At 40.0% G+C, this 16,584-nt stretch overlaps 1 pseudogene; it reads right to left on the bottom strand.

Annotated features, from left to right (window-relative positions):
• Window positions 1-6,173, bottom strand: part of LOC100794917 (probable glutathione S-transferase) — a 44,008-nt pseudogene extending 37,835 nt beyond the window's left edge.
• Between the last annotated feature and the right edge of the window lie 10,411 nt (window positions 6,174-16,584).

Raw genomic sequence — 16,584 nt, 5'->3', positions numbered from 1 at the left:
GAGACCTATTTTCTTTCCTTTTTGATAGAAAAGACCATGCTCAATAGTGCCTTTTAAATACTTGAAAATTCGTTTTGTTGCAGCCCAATGTGACTCCTTTGGATTAGTCATGTATCTGCTGATTAGACTTACCCTAAACATCAAGTTTGGCCGTGTGACTGTCAAATACATGAGGCTACCAATAGCTTGTTTAAACTTTATAGCATCTACTGAAGCTCCTTCATCATCCTTGGACAATGTAGTTCCTGGTACAATGGGATTTCGAACAGAGTTACACTCTATCATGTTGAACAGAGCTAGCACCTCACGTGCGTACTGTCTTTGACAGATGAAAATTCCTGCCTTACTCTGTATTACTTCTATTCCTAGAAAATGCCTCATTTTACCCAAATCGGTCATGTCGAATTCCAGCTGCATTGAACTTTTGAACTCTTCACATATATCTTTGCAATTTCCAGTAAAAATCAAATCATCAACATAGAGACTAACAATCAAAACATTATCATGAACCTTTTTCATGAACAAGGTGTGTTCACTAGAGCAACGTACAAACTTTTCTCTGGCAAAGTAGGCTTTTATCTTACTGTACCAGGTTTGTGGAACCTGTTTAAGTCCGCAGAGAGCTTTCTTGAGTCTGTATACATGATTTTCTCTGCCTTTCTTGATGAATCCAATAGGTTGTTGAACGTACACCTCTTCTTGAAGTTCACCATGTAAGAACGCGCTTTTGACATCAAGCTGAAATTCTTCCCATGAACGTTGAGCTGCCACAGCTAACAACACTCTTATTGTGTCAAGTCTAGCCACAGGAGCAAATACCTCTATGTAGTTGATTCCATACTGCTGGGCATAGCCTTTGGCCACTATCCTAGCTTTATACTTCTCTATCTGGCCATGTTCATTGAATTTGGTTTTGAAGATCCATTTTACGCCAATGGGTTTAACACTGTCTGGAAGATTTACAAGTTCCCACGTCTTGTTCTTTTCAATTGCTTTCATCTCAACATTCGTTGCTTCTCTCCAGTGCTGACTCGTGTAAGCTTCTTCAAAGGATTGGGGGTCTCCAGAATCAGTTATCATCATTTCTCTCAAGTGCTGACTCATGTAAACTTCTTCAAAGGATTGGGGGTCTTCAGAATCGGTTATCATCATTGCCAGTAAGCTCTCCTCTTCTACAGATAGGTTGGTTTCATAGTCAGACATCCATAATGGTTGTCTCCGGGTCCTGGTTGCCCTCCCTTCAACTGGAGAATCAGCAGGTGCTGAATTTGAAGTTGGCTTGAGTGTGACTGGTTGATCATGGCTGACTGTTATTTGTTGGGATGCAGATTCTGCAGTTTCAATTTCCTCAACATCTTTGTCTCCCCAATCAAGAGCAGGGGTTGTACCTCCATCTACATGTGCATCCCAATTCCAGCTTTTGTCTTCTTCAAACACCACATCTCTGCTTACAATGACTTTCTTTGTAATAGGATCATAGAGCTTGTAAGCTTTTGTCTCATCACTTACGCCCAAGAGAATACATTGTTGGCTCTTTGCATCTAGTTTGCTTCTCTTTTGATCTGGAATATGAGCATGTGCGACACATCCAAATGTGCGAAAGTAGTCAACATGCGGCTTCACTCCACTCCACACCTCTTCTAGAGTCCCTTGATCTATTGCAGAGGTTGGACTTCGGTTTTGAACATGAACACACCACCGCACTGCCTCAGACCAGAAGGATTTTGGAACCTGCTTGTCATGAAGCACTGCTCTGACTACGTTCATGATGGTACGATTCTTACGCTCTACAACTCCATTTTGTTGAGGAGTGTAGGCAGTTGTCAATTGCCTAGAGATACCGTGTTGATTACAAAAGTCTAAAAACTCCTTGGAATTGAATTCACCACCTCGGTCAGTTCTTAAGCACACAATGTGGGTGCCAGCTTCTTTTTCAACACATGCTTTGAAGCTCTTGAATGCATTGAACGTTTCAGATTTTGCATGCAAAAAGTAAATCCACGTTTTACAAGAATGATCATCAATAAAACTCAGGATGTACCTTTTATTGCTATGTGAAGCTGGTGAAATGGGACGACATATATCAGCATGAATTAATTGGAGTTTCATTAATGCTCTCCATGAACTTTGCTTTGGTATGACATCTCTATGTTGTTTCCCCACGAGACAAATAGTACATATAGTCTTGGGAGTTTTCAGAGAAGGTAGACCAATCACCATTTTCTTATTTGCGAGTGTGCTAAGTCCCTTAAAATTGAGATGTCCAAATCGTTTATGTCACAGCAGAGTTGCCTTATCTGAATCATCTTCAGCTTGGAAGCACTGAGGATGTTGGGAAGTCATTGAGGCTGATACATAAAACATCAAATTTCCTCTCATGTTAGTATGAATGATCAATCCTCTATCTGGATGAAATATCTTACAGGTATCATTTTGGATTAAGATAGCTAAACCTTTCTCTTGAAGTTGTCCCAAACTTATGAGATTGGTCTTAAGCTCTGGAACGTAGTAAACATCGGATATAACATGAGTAACATCATTGATTTGAACCTGAATACTTCCTCTAACTGCAACATTTAGTGTTGTGTCATTTCCAAGTTTCACATTCTTATTGAGCCCTTCTTCATGTATTTCTGTGAACCACTGCTTATTACCAGTCATATGATGACTGCACCTAGAATCTAGAAACCAGTCTTCCCTCTGGACAGATTGTGTCATTTCTTCATATGCCACCAGCAGAATCTCATCTTCTGCCTCTGTTGCATCCTCAAATGTTGCATAATGAGCCTGCTTCTCCACTCCAGGACATTCGTACTGAAAATGTCCTAGTTTGTGACATTGGAAACATTCAACAAGCGCCTTATCGAAAGGTTGTCTCCCACGTCCTCTTCCTCGTCCACGACTTCCTCTACCACGACCACGACTTGCTCCCAAACGATCATCATGAGTAACTTTCAACACTTGTTCATCAGGTTGAAAACTCTGCATTCTTTGCTCATGAACAAGCAAGCTGCCATGTAGTTCATCAAGGCTTAGGGTGCTCAAGTCGTTGGCTTCCTCAATGAAGCACACCACATAGTTGAAATTTTGGGTTAAAGATCTAAGTATCTTGCTGACCACTGTGCTCGAGTCTACTATTTCACCATTTGCTTTCATTTTGTTGACTACGCTGAGTGTACGTCCCAGGTAGGTATCAATCTTCTCACCATCTTTCATGATCAGCAATTCGAACTCTCGTCGTAGTGCTTGAAGTTGAGCACGTTTGACTCGTGTTGAGCCTTGGTATTTCTGCTGCATGGACCTCCATATCGCTTGTGACGTGCTTTTGTCCAGTATTGTTTCAAGAATCTCTCTTTCAATAGCCTGAAACAAGTAGTTCTTTACTTTCATATCCTTTAGATTCGCCTCAGCAGCACTCCTCCTCTGTGCCTCAGTGGGCGTGGCTCCCAACGTTGGTATGCCATCTTCTACTAGTTGCCACAGCTCCTTATTGCGCAGAAAATTTTCCATGGTCATGGACCAGAAATCATAGTGGCCATCAAATCTTGGAATGGCCGGTTGAACAAACTTTTCTATTGTAGACATCCTTACTCTCACACTTTTCACTTAGGTTGCCCACACTCTATACCAGATTGCTCTTCACACTTGACCTGGATATTTGCTCTCCACACACGTGTCTCACTCACTTACTGGATCAGGCCCCTTACGGAGCTCTGATACCAATTGTTGAAACTCAAAGTATGCGTAAGTCTCACAAGAAAATGTTTGTGGACTGGTACGTTTATTCAATGCAAAGCATGGCTTATATAAGTCTTACAAACTCTCAGAAACAAACTAACTGACACGACAAACGTGGTTCATCCTTTCATTTTCTTGGAAAAACACTTGGAACGTGTAATGGCAAAACATCAGTAGCAGTGTAACACAATAAAGTGACTACACTTTCATATGAACATTACTAAACTTTACCAACATTTATGAAATGATTCATACCTTGCAGGCTTTTAGTAAAGGTTGTAAGAATGACAATTTGGTTCAAGTATGATGTCCTAGAAAAATAAATATATTGCTTAGCATATGAAATAAGAGATCTGGTTCAGAAAGTTAATGATTCATATTAAGACTTATGCCGAAAAAGGATGAAGAGCAGCACCTATCAAAGAAACCTTCTTGTGACTATTTTCATTGCCCTGGACAGCATATGAATTGAACAAAAAGTTTATACAAGTATTGACCGGAAAAACAAGGATGCACAAACCATTCTTGACAATAAAAACAAGTATTGTCAGTTTCTTTCTAGATTGGAGAAAGAACATTTCAGAAGTACACATTCCATATTCAATAAACGTAAATTAATTAATCTCAACAAAACAAAAAGCAATTAATTAATTTTCTCATTTGCATCATGTTACGCCTCTCCTACTTTAAGTCATGCAATTCATTTTCTAGATACCACTAAGAGCATATACGAAATGAATGAAAATAAAGAGAGGGTGTAGATTCTTACTGCAGCACCAATAACAAAGATATAAAGGTCTGTTGGCTAGAAAATTATAAATTTTGAATGTGCTACACAAACATTAGTTGAGAACATAGATATCCGGTGGTGTTAAACTAAGTGATTATTTCTCTTGTTTGGTTCTTGGTCAAATTCGAGCATGTTTGGTTTACAGTTATACACTTATGTTTGAGACAAAAATAATTTTGTCCATAAATCAGAATTCATTTGTGATCATTGTACTTTTATCCATCGAATTTATATTGGACGTGTGTATCAGTATTTTCAAATATAGACCAATCATGCTCTTCATTTGTAACCAAAAGAAAGACTACTTAAAGGCTTTCTAGATGAAAACCATTGGACAGATTGTGTAATTATAGCAGAAGATTCAGCTTTTGCATTTCATTTTAGATTGCACCATTTCAGTGACCCACTTCGGTTTAGGTCCTGTCTCATGTTCTGTGTCCAAATTAAGAGCTTGCTTCCTATAATAAAAATACAAGTTAATATTAATATGCAAATCTTGACGTAAAGCCAAACCAGTTAATTCCATGGCTAAAGTTACAGCTTCAATTTGCTTATTATATACGCGGTTTGCTTCAAGTTTCTTAATCATCATGAAGAACTTTAAAGAATAGAAATATGCTTTAATAATTTATTAATTGAAATAACAAAATGTCAACACAGGAACAACCTTGGATTTCTTAACATGGAGAAATCCTAGATTACAACTTACAAGCATCATTTTAAAACGAAATCTTAACAACAATAACAAACAAGTAGTCCTCACAATTGTCCTAAGAAATTCTGAGTCTCACACTACATCATCAAATCTATTTTACAAAATAATAAGCAAAAACAAATTTAGGTTGAGTTATAGCATATAGAAACAGATGTGGCACCCCACAAAAATACTTCAAAATTCTCCCTAGATTTCATACAAATCATAACAATTGGAGATAATTCTTAAATGAATTTGATGCATCATTAATATGATTTTAGACAAATTTAGTACACTTAGTGAATGAAGTTTCTTCAACTTCTCTGATTTATTCAAAGATTTCACATTTAGATGTCATGAAAGGTACTGTTTTAGGGACAAATAAGCACAAAGCAAGAAAAGAAGAAAAGTAGCTAGAGTTACCTTGTCATCAATGAATTTGGACCAGAAACAAGCCTAGGCTCTTTGGTAAGGATCAGAAGGCAAGATGGGGTTGTTCTTCCATGTCTCATCAATGTACTCAACAATCACAAGAGACTCTGTTATGGGCTTCTCATTGTGAACAAAAACTGGAACCTTCTTGTAAACTGGGTTGTATTTGAGGAGCAAATCACTCTTGTTGGCCAAATTTTCTTCCAAAAATTTGTATCGAACTTCCTTCAACTTGAGGGCAATCTTCACCCTTCACGCATATGGGCTTCCCACAACTCCCAAAAGCGTAACCTCTTCCTGATTGGTGGCCATTGTTTGTACGTAGCACTTCAAACCTTCACTCAAAAGTTACTTGTTTCTCTGTCTGTGATGGATTCCAAAGGTGTTCTCTTTTTATATATAGAGCCTGGATTAGTACATGCACACGTGATCAATTACAAAAGTTATGAAAGGTGAGGTTTAAATGATTTTTTTATATGAAATATAGTAGTATTTTGTTTTTTATTTTTAAATATTTTTTTTTTCTAGACTTTGCAATATAGCGTTGCAAACTCCTCTAAAAATATATAAAAGTAAAGCAAAGTCAACTTCCGGATGTCTCACACTATGCAGATAAAATGTATAAAAAAATATACTACTTTAGTATTTTTAAAACCAAAATACTCCCCTTTTGAACCTATATCCGTATATGATAAATAAGTAAAAAAAAATGGTGGATATATACCAGATGCTAATTAACATCTAAAGTGGGAAAAGAGTAAGAATTACAATTATGATAATTAATAGAATAATTATGTTTTTATTCTCTTTGTCAGACCCTAATTTTATGCGGATCCAAAAATAATAAAAAAAATGAAAAAATAGAAGAAAAGAAAAAGTATTAAGAAAAAAAAAGAAAAGAAAAAAGAAATGAAAAGAAGAAGAAGAAAAACAAAAAGGAACAATTAAAAAAGAAAGAAAAGACAAAAAAAAAGAAAAAAAGAGAAGAAATAACAAAAAAAGAAGACAAAAAATAAGAAAAAAGAAACCAAAAAAGTATTGAAAAAAAGAAGAGAAAACGTGTAAAAAAATATGAATGAATAAAAAAGAAAAAGAAAGTAGAAACAAAAAAAAACAAACAAATGAAATAAAAAAAACAGTAAAAGTAAAAAAAAAAGAACATTAAAAGTAAAACTAGGAGGGAGAGGAATGCATATAAGAGAAAGGTTTGTGTAATTAATGCACATAGCAACACGAATATGAAGATGAAACATTGATCAATAAAAGAGTGACACTTGGCACTGTCGTCAGAGAAGGGAAAAGGATCTTCAGGTATTCCTCATTCCCTTCACGGTCTCTCTTTCTCATTATTTTCTTCTTTCCTTTTGCTTTCCCTTTTCCTCCTCTTCTTCTCTCGTTCTTTTCGTTCCTTCTTCTTCTTTTTTTCGTATCACTGCGCCACCCTCCATGGTAACTCCACCTTGGCCGTTGGCGAGGCCTACACAGTATGGCCTTGTTATTTTCTTATTCCTTTATTTTGTTTGGTTATTCAAATGCTTCTTCTTTGATGTGTTTCCGTTTTTATTTTATTTTGCCAACTTGGGCGAGGCCGTGATGCCTCTGTTCACGTCGTCGTCACCATTTGTTGTTATCCCGTGGTAGTGTAGGAGTGCGGCCGTCATCATTCTCCCTTGGGCCCTTCGTCGGTGGCGTTAAGGGCCCTTTTCACCTTTGTTTTTTCTATCCTTTTTTTGTTTGCACCACCGCGAAACATTCACGCCACCGTCGTCATCACGCCGTCGCCGTGCCTGTATCGGTCTCACATCATCAGGCCTTGCCAATTATTTTACACATGCACTTGCTTTCATTTTGGGCCTAGCCCATTTCCTTTCAAAGTGAAATAAAATTAGTGATGGTTACACCCCATTCCTTTGAATATGTACCTTGCCACTTAGGATGGTGCTAGGTCCGTCATGTTAACATTCCGTCAGTGTTGACTAAGTCAAAGTCAACCAATTGACTTTGACAAATAATAATAATAATAAATAAAAGAAAATAAAAATAATTATAAATATTAGTGAATAACTCTTTATTTTATTTATTTCTTTATTGTCTCTATTGTTTATTTTATTCTTCAATGTGATTTTCTTTTTGTCGTTACCTTGTTAGTTAGTTTAATTAATATTGTATTGTAAATATCTCGTTATTCATTTTTTTTTCCCACGTTTCAATCTTGTATCCTTAATTACTAAGTGTAGTTCCCACTTTTATTATATCCCTTTCATACATGTTCAAACTCCAGTTTCACCCAATTTTAATTTATTAGAAAGCCAACTAGTGTCCTTTTGTCTCAGAATATGAACCTAACTGAGCAATAAACTTGGCAAAATATCCCTAGCCACACCAACTAGAGATATCCTACTCAGGTATACATGAAGCATTCATCCTGGACTATCGAGCCAAACAACTCAGGACCTTCTCAGTTTTCATTACACCCCAACATGACCAACAACGAGGAAAAGGATCTAAAGTAACAAAATGAAAAATAATTAAAATATCATGACTCAAAGTAAATGAAGTACTGAATTCATAATCACATAAATGTAAGCTAATCTTATGAAGTAAGGCACTAGTTACTCCCAAGTAAAAGACCGTTTGTGCCATTCTATTGGATTTGGAGTAGTATAACAGATTGGGGAGCGAAATTGCACAAAAGGAATGAAGTTGATGACTTCAATGAACCATTTTAATTTAAATTTCACTAAAATTAGGCTTCTACACTAACTTCTGGAAGGGATTAAAGACCAACAAATTTATTATCATCATAACAATTACCATGTCAAGCTAAGATTTAGCTGTATATGAACAAAGTTTAACATATGAACAAAATATCAAATTAATAAAACATAACCAATATATATATAAATATATTTTACTAATAAAACACCATACGAACATCAACCAGAGCTTCAATAAAAAAAACCCACTGACACGTTTGCAGCCCAGTCAAAAACGTATCACCTTCTTTACCAACAACTCATCGATGACATGCGCACGTCTTCCCTGCAACCACGATTAGCAAACATCACCATTAAAAGAAATTATATGGAACCCACGACCTTTATTCAACAGTACACGAACCACTTAACCTAACAAAGTTAGTAACTCACTAACCAATCTCTTTCTTCATGAAACTTCGAGCCAAGAAGTAGGAGCGATAAAGTCAACCTCGTCCAGTTCAATGGAAGAAGGGGTAGGGCTTCAATGTCAAAGAGTTGAGGTTCAATGTTCAATGTCAAAGAAAGGACCAAGCAGAAAGGTTGTTGAGGTTTTGGCAAGTGTACCAAATCGCTCTTAAGTAGTAAACCTCGGAAGTCCGAGTATCGTTTCCACGGTGATTTTATTGCACTTTATCGAATACTTCTCAATTTGTAAGTAAGAGTAAAATAATAAAAGCAAGAATAAGTGCAGGAATAGATTGCTATTACTAAATCGAATAGTTTAAACGGAAAGACAATTAATAAAACTGCCAAGACCAGACAAACCCAATTGGCCTACGATGCATGTAAATATGATATTCATTACCAATGTACTGGTATCAGTTTTACCCACATCTGCTAATTTTACTTGCCCCTGATGCCTCACGATGACATGCCTATTTTAACTACCTATCTCCCAAATGCCTTTGCGAAGATTCAATAATTAAAATGCATTAAGGTTAAGTTCTAGATGTTGCTAAATGCATGGGCATTGAGTCATCATTCTATGCCCAGCAATGCTAACCCAAGGATTCTTTTCTTAAGATGTTCTATTAGGTGTTACCCTTTCCCAAGTGTATAACCCCTAAAACCAATGCATGCATTAAATCTTAAACCCTTATTAGGAAATACCCTCTCCCGAGTGAATAAAACCCAAAAGAAATTCAAGAATGAATGCAAGATAACAAGAAAAGAATTAGAACAGAAAAACCTGGAATAAATCCTCTTTGCATTGATAATTCTTGAAGTACACCGTACATCGTTGGCTTTTTAGGCCTACCAAGCCCTAGCTAGGGGATTAGCCACTCATGGTCATTGAGGGCTTACAACTGGGGGTGAAAGAAAGAATAGGGATAATAAAAACAAAGAATATAGAGAGAGAAGGGAGAGCTCAGGCTGGGAGTGCTGAGGGAATTGCTCTGAGGCGTGATGTCGATTCCTTGGGACTGGCTCTCTATTTATAGTTGCTGAAGTGGACTTTTGACCTTCATAGCCGCGCTTAGCGCGACACCTCGCGCTTAGCGCGTTCGGATCGCGCGCTTAGCGCGCCCTGCAGGCTTAGCCTGTGCTTCTGTTGGATCGCGTGCTTAGCGCGTAGCTGGGGCTTAGCGCACGTAACGGATTCTACATCTTCGAGCTCAACGCCTCGCTTAGCGCCTGTCTTCTTTGCTCGCTTAGCGCGAGTGTTGGGCTGGGCCTGCTTCAGAACTCCTTCTTTCTCTTCATTTCTGTTGCCTTTTTGCTTAATGTAACCTCAATTTTCGTATCTGCAACCAGAAATTCAATTTAATTAATTTTTCAACTTTCAATTATAAATAACTGCTAAATAATTAATTCTAGGCCAAAATTTGATTAATTAACTACTATTAATTCACATTTATTTAACAGTTATCAAAATCCCCCAAATTAAACTTTGTTTGTCCCCAAGCAAACCAAAAATAAAAAGTAAAGTAAATAAATTCTCAAGCAAGTTCTGATTGTTTCAACACTATCAATGGCTTCAGTTCCTCCTTCTTTCAGTGGTCCTTTCCGCATCTGTCAACATCTCAAAATGAAAGCATAAAACACAAGAGTGGAATTAGTCAGTCCTCTGGAATCTTAATCAAATCTGGCTTGCCTTACTTTCCTCACAAGGCTGGTGTTTCCCTCTGCTCACAAGTGTCTGGTTCAGTGTTTGCAATTTTACTAACAACCTGCAAGTAAGACTCCAAAGTTTTGCATTTCATCTCAATTACAGTTATCTTTAGTTACAAAAAATCATGGTTTTTCTTGGGAATTCAAACTTAGGATTAAGAGAGCAAAAATTTCTAATTCTTCCGAGGCCTTTTTCTTAACCCTTTTATTTCCCCACAACACTTTTCTTTTGACACCTCTCTTGCTCTTTTGTTTTTGCCCTTTATTACACACATTTTTTTTTTTAGAATTGGGCCTACAGTTTGTAAAAGGTGTCTTACTATGTGTTGTACTATTATCTTAGCTACCTATTTCCCAAAATCCCCCAAATTAAGACCTTTATAACCCATTTTTGCTCTCTTATCATCCTAAAGGGTTAGGACTATCATTTTATTGGCTCAAGGGTTAATTCAAAATACTATATTGGCTCAATCATGGGTGCAAGGGGTAAAAATCATGTCAGGTTGGCTTTTTGGCTAAGTAGCTAATCATAACAAACATGGCCTTGATCATATCCACCTTAAGTAACTATTCTAACAGTTTAAGAATGATGCAAAACCAGGAACTTAAAAACAGGCGTTTTCTCTCACAATTAAGTTCACACTCTCACCGGGACTTAAGCAAGTATTCGGCGTACCAGTTATGACCTTGTTCCATCAGGCTAACCTTCCCACCTTGTGCTATTCATGTTCCATTTCTTGACCTGACTTGTGCTTCCAGAACCAGTGTTTCCAAGGATTAGTGGCATCTCAAGTGTTTGAACCTTCCAGAACAAGCTCAAAAATTATGACTGCTCAAGTTTACCATGCAATTATTACTCAGAAAACACATACTGAAATACTAATATTATTACTACTACTTCTTTTTAATACCCAAACAGACTACATAAAAGAAACATAAGAAAGAAGAAAACATCAAAACATAAAAGAAAACATCAAAATATAAGAGAAAACATCAAAATATAAGAGAAAACATCAACTGCCTCTGCCCAAGTCTGCCCATGGGCCCCAGTCAGCGCTAGCTAGGTCAGCAATGAGGTCTTCATCGACTACAAGATCCTCAGCAGCTCCAGAAGGCTCTTCCCCCCTGTCAGTGGAGGGCTGGTCTCCTGGCCAGGCAACCTACTGACGATAAGCCTCTAGAGTGATGAGCGGTGGGTCCATCTGCATATGTAAGGACAGTTTGTGCATATTCTCCATGATGAGCTGTTGTCCGATGTGGATGGACCTCAGTATCTGACCATGCATGTCCAGGGATGCTGAGGTGGAGGCAGGTGGAGGTCACGGTCTCTAGGAAGAAGGCTGAGACGGAGGCTGGGTAGGAAGAGGGGCCTCTGATGCCGACGCCGAGGCTCTGGTGCGTGTGCGGCGAGTCCCTGGAAATGTGATCGATGGATTGGCGGGGTTCCAATAGTTCTTCTTCACGTAGGCCAAGTTGATCGCAAGGCTGAGTGACTCAAAGATCAGGGTATCAGAAACTACCCCCTGAATGTCGCACAACACTGTAATCAACGCTGGGAACCCGAGCCTCGAGGTGCTGGACTGGGCAATCTGACTGATCTGCTGAGATATAAAGCTGCCCACGTCCATATCCATCCGGCTCACCAAGCCGTAGATCAAGCGTGCCCTGTCAAGATTAACATCAGATGTGTGAGAAGTGGGTGCAAGATCATAATAAGAGAGGACACTCCATGTCTGAGCGAGTGTTGTCATGTCCTTCCTCAGCAGCTTCCAGGGAAGACCATCAGCGTTTAGAACAAAACGCCCCCCTGGAGTACATAGTATGGCGACGATGGTGTCAGGATCGGGGTGAGTGCTGAGGTATCTGGTGTAGGCTGGGTACTCTTCCCCGTCCTCCAAGATGACTGGGGTGTCGAGGAAGTCATTAATTGTGTCAGCGTCAAAATGAACGACTTGTCCTCGCACCCTGTAGAATCTGGGACTGTGGTCCTTTGGATCATAAAGGTTCGAATAAAACTCTTTCACCAGAGCCACATCGATTCTCTTCTCTGGTAGGCGTGTAAGCACCTGGTCCCATCTGCGCCTCCTGAGTTCCTGGAGGAACTCATCAAACATCCCAGGCCCAAGTTCAACATTCCTCTCCGGAAGGATGTTCCGAATGTGAATGTTATCTTGGTACCTGTGTCAAGCAATCTCTGAGGTAAAGCAGGAAGAGTCCCAGTTGGACGCTTCCCCTGGTGTGGGCAGGGCACGACGTTTACGGGAAGCCATCTGAAAAAAAACCAAAAACAACAGAACAGACTGCAATTAGTAAAAATGGGGGGTGCAAAAAGTAAACAAACTAGGGTGTAGTTAGTAAAGAAGGGGTGCAGAAAGTAGCAACTAGGGGGTGTAGTTAGTAAAAAGGAAGGGGTGATGAGAATGGAAATGGGGGTGTAAAGAGTAAGGCGCGAGGGCTGATGGGCCCTAAGGCCCAGCCCCGTGCTTAGCGCCAGTTTGCTGGTGTTGCTGGCACGCGCTTAGCACCACTAGCACGCGCTTAGTGCGTTCGTTGAGGTTGATGAGCGCGCTTAGCGCGACCGTGCTGGCTAAGCGCGTGCTTCGTGCTCGTTCCTCTGTCTTGCAGCGGCTTAGCGCGCTCCTCTTTTTGTTCTTCATATTGCCTGTTCCCGCTAAGCCTCTATGCAAGGCTTAGCGTGATGGTACCTGCAAAGAAGTATAACACTAGTCCAGATTCCCAGTCTCACCTTTTTGTATGCAATCTGCGTGAAAATGGCATAGGGAAGCAAGTAGATGAAGAGAGAATGCAGAGAGAGGAAGAAGTAAAGAGGTTGAAAGGCGTAGAGAAAGGAAAATATGGGGTTCTGAGATTAAAAACCCCCTGGGAGGCAACTGAGGGGTTGGGGAGTTTCGAAAACTCCCCAGAATTTATGACGTTCGCGCTTAGCGCGCCTGTGGCCGCTAAGCGCACCAAAGGGAGTGTCCCTTGGTTGCCCCTCAGATTCAAAATTTCAAAAGTTTGAAAAATACATGGGCGCTTAGCTCGAGGTCGCGCGCTAAGCGCGTGGCTTTGTGCAGCCCACTTTACTTCTGCTATTGGCACCCCTCCTATTGCTGACTTCACCTGTTGGGCTTTTGCTTTTTGCACCTCCTGTTTGCTATTTGCACCTGTTGGGCTTTTTTTTCTTCATAAAATAAATAACTACATTTTTACAATATATGTTGGGTTGCCTCCCAACCAGCGCTTAGTTTATTGTCTTTAGCTAGACAGTAAGCTTTCTCAAGGATCATTTAAGTAGATGATGGTCGTCAATCGCTCAAGTTGTCCTCCGTTGTACGGTTTCAAGTGTTGTCCATTGACGATCCATTTCTTCTCAAAGTTCTCTTCTCTAGGGTCCACCAATTCCACTGCTCCGTGAGGTCTAACTTCTTTTATGATAAATGGACCTCACCACTTGGACTTCAACTTACCTGGGAATAGCCTTAGCCTCGAGTTAAAGAGTAATACTTGCTGCCTTGGCTGGAATTGTTTCCTTTGTAGCTTCTTATCATGATATGCCTTCGTCTTTTCCTTGTAAATTCTGGATGACTCATAGGTATTCAGTCTCATCTCTTCTAACTCCTGAAGCTGTAACTTCCTCTTTTCCCTGCATGCATTGTCGTCAAAGTTAAGTAACTTGAGAGCCTAATATGCTTTGTGCTCCAGCTCCACTGGTAAATGGCATGCCTTCCTATACACTAGCTGAAATGGTGATAAGCCGATGGGGGTCTTGAACGCTGTCCTATAGGCCCAGAGAGTATCATCGAGCTTCAAGGCCCAATCCTTTCTTGATGATGCAATTGTCTTCTCCAGGATTCGCTTGAGCTCCATGTTAGAGATTTCTGCTTGGCCATTTGTCTGAGGATGATAAGGTGTGGCCACCTTATGTCGGACATTATAGTGCTCCAAGACTTTCTTCAACTGATTGTCGCAGAAGTGCGTTCCCCCATCACTAATCAAGGCTCGTGGGACTCCGAAACGGGAGAAAATGTTCTTCTTTAGAAATTTAATTACTACCCTGGCATCGTCCTTTGGCGTAGCTATGGCTTCCACCCATTTGGAGACATAATCCACCACTACCAAGATGTAGATATTTTCATATGATGAAGGCAGGGGTCCCATGAAGTCTATGCCCCAACAGTCAAAGATCTCCACTTCCATGATATTCTGTAAAGGCATCTCATTTCTTCGAGATATTCCCCCTGTTCTCTGGCATTTATCACAACAACGCACAAACTCGTAAGCATCTTTAAAAAGAGAGGGCCAGAAAAAACCTTATTGTAGCACTTTTGCTGTTGTTCTGTCCTCGCTGTGATGTCCGCCATATGGTGAACTGTGACAGTGCCAAAGAATGCTCCGTGCTTCTTCCTTTGTGACGCATCTTCTTAATACATTATCTGCTCCTGCCTTGAACAAATGAGGATCATCCCACACATAGAAGCGTGCATCGTGTAGAAATTTCTTCCTCTGACTCCAATTAAACTGTTCTGCAATAACTCCCGTGGCTTTGTAGTTTGCTATGTCTGCAAACCAAGGTCTGGTGGTAACCTACAAAAGAAACTCATAAGGAAATTCTCCTCTTACCTCTGGTTCTTCCTTGGTGACTTCTTCATTCTTTAATCGAGATAAATGATCGACTACCACATTCTCAGATCCTCTCTTGTCCTTGATGACGATGTCAAACTCTTGTAATAATAGGACCCATTTAATCAACCTTGGCTTGGAGTCTGTTTTGGCAAGCAGGTGCTTGATGGCAGCATGATCTGTGAAAATGGTGACCCTCAACCCTATTAAGTATGACCTGAACTTCTCCCAGACAAAGACAATGGCTAGCATTTCCTTTTCTGTGGTTGCATAATTCAACTGTACTTCATTCAGGACCCTGCTAGCATAATAGATGGCGTGAAATACCTTGTCGTGCCTCTGTCCTAGAACTGCTCTTATTGCATAATCACTGGCATCGCACATTAGTCCAAAGTCTTTATTCCAGTCTAGTGCAATCATCACAGGTGCAGTAGTGAGCTTGTTCTTCAATGTCTGAAATGCTACTGAACATTCTTCATCGAACTTGAAAACCACGTCTTTATTCAGCAGATTGCTTAGGGGCCTGGCAATCTTCGAGAAATCCTTGATAAACCTCCTGTAGAATCCTGCATGCCCTAAGAAACTTCTGACACCTTTAACATTCAATGGTGGTGCCAGCTTCTCTATGACGTCTATCTTCGCCCGATCAACCTCAATCCCTCTAGCTGAGATTTTGTGGCCTAGGACTATGCCCTCTCGAACCATAAAATGACACTTTTCCCAGTTCAGTACTAAGTTAGTCTCTACGCACCTCTGAAGTACCATCTCTAGGTTCCTCAAACAACTGTCAAATGAGGGTCCAAAAATCGAGAAGTCGTCCATGAATACCTCGATGCTTTTCTCCACCATGTCTGAAAAAATGGCCAGCATGCACCTCTGAAATGTGGCTGGTGCATTACATAACCCGAATGGCATCAATCTGTAAGCAAAGACGCCAAAAGGGCATGTGAAGACTGTCTTCTCTTGGTCTCTGAGGTCCACCGTGATCTGATTATATCCCGAGTATCCATCCAAGAAACAGTAGTACGCCTGCCCTGCAAGTTTCTCCAGCATCTGATCCATGAAAGGTAAAGGGAAATGGTCCTTCCGTGTGGCTTCATTCAGCTTGCGATAGTCGATACACATTCGCCAGCCAATGACAGTTCGTGTTGGTATCAAGTCATTCTTCTCATTTCGTACCACTGTCATTCCACCTTTCTTAGGAACCACCTGTACTGGGCTTACCCAAGCGCTATCAAAGATGGGATATATGAGTCCAGCCTCCAAGAGCTTGAGTACCTCCTTTCTTACCTCTTCCTTCATTGTTGGATTTAGCCGCCTCTGGGGTTGTCGGACTGGCTTGTAGTCCTCTTCCATCATTATTCTGTGCATGCAATAAGCAGGGCTAATTCCCTTGAGGTCCGATATATGCCATCCAATAGCTTCCATGTGTTTCT

This window comes from Glycine max, chromosome 18 (assembly GCF_000004515.6).
Source record: "Glycine max cultivar Williams 82 chromosome 18, Glycine_max_v4.0, whole genome shotgun sequence".
Lineage (NCBI taxonomy): Eukaryota > Viridiplantae > Streptophyta > Magnoliopsida > Fabales > Fabaceae > Glycine > Glycine max.
The sequence above is the reverse complement of the archived record's forward strand: the minus strand, read 5'-3'. Positions and strand labels throughout refer to the sequence as shown.